Source organism: Corvus brachyrhynchos, unplaced genomic scaffold (genome assembly GCF_000691975.1).
Source record: "Corvus brachyrhynchos isolate BGI_N302 unplaced genomic scaffold, ASM69197v1 scaffold1103, whole genome shotgun sequence".
NCBI lineage: Eukaryota > Metazoa > Chordata > Aves > Passeriformes > Corvidae > Corvus > Corvus brachyrhynchos.
The window spans coordinates 343,231-343,550 of NW_008236980.1; positions in this window are offsets into that span (position 1 = coordinate 343,231).

Consider the following 320-nt stretch of genomic DNA (forward strand, 5'->3'; position numbering starts at 1 on the left):
TCCCCCATTCACCCGCGGGACGGGACCCAGAGCCCCCCTCGCCACCCGTGACATGTCTGTTGGGCGCTTCCTCATGGATTCGACACCAAATCCGCACTTCCCAAGCCATAAATCAGCCAGCACCGCGCCCGCGTGTGGTTTATCCCTACGGGGGGTCGCCAAACTGCTGCTAATGACTTCAGCACCCAGTGTCCCGCTGGATTTGGGGAAAGAGGGTCCCGCTGTGCTCCGAGCAGGCCCCCCGTGTCCGGGAGGGCTCGGACCTGGCCAGGGCCGGGGTCTGGAGTGGAAGCGAATCCGCCTGTTACCTCCCGGCCCTT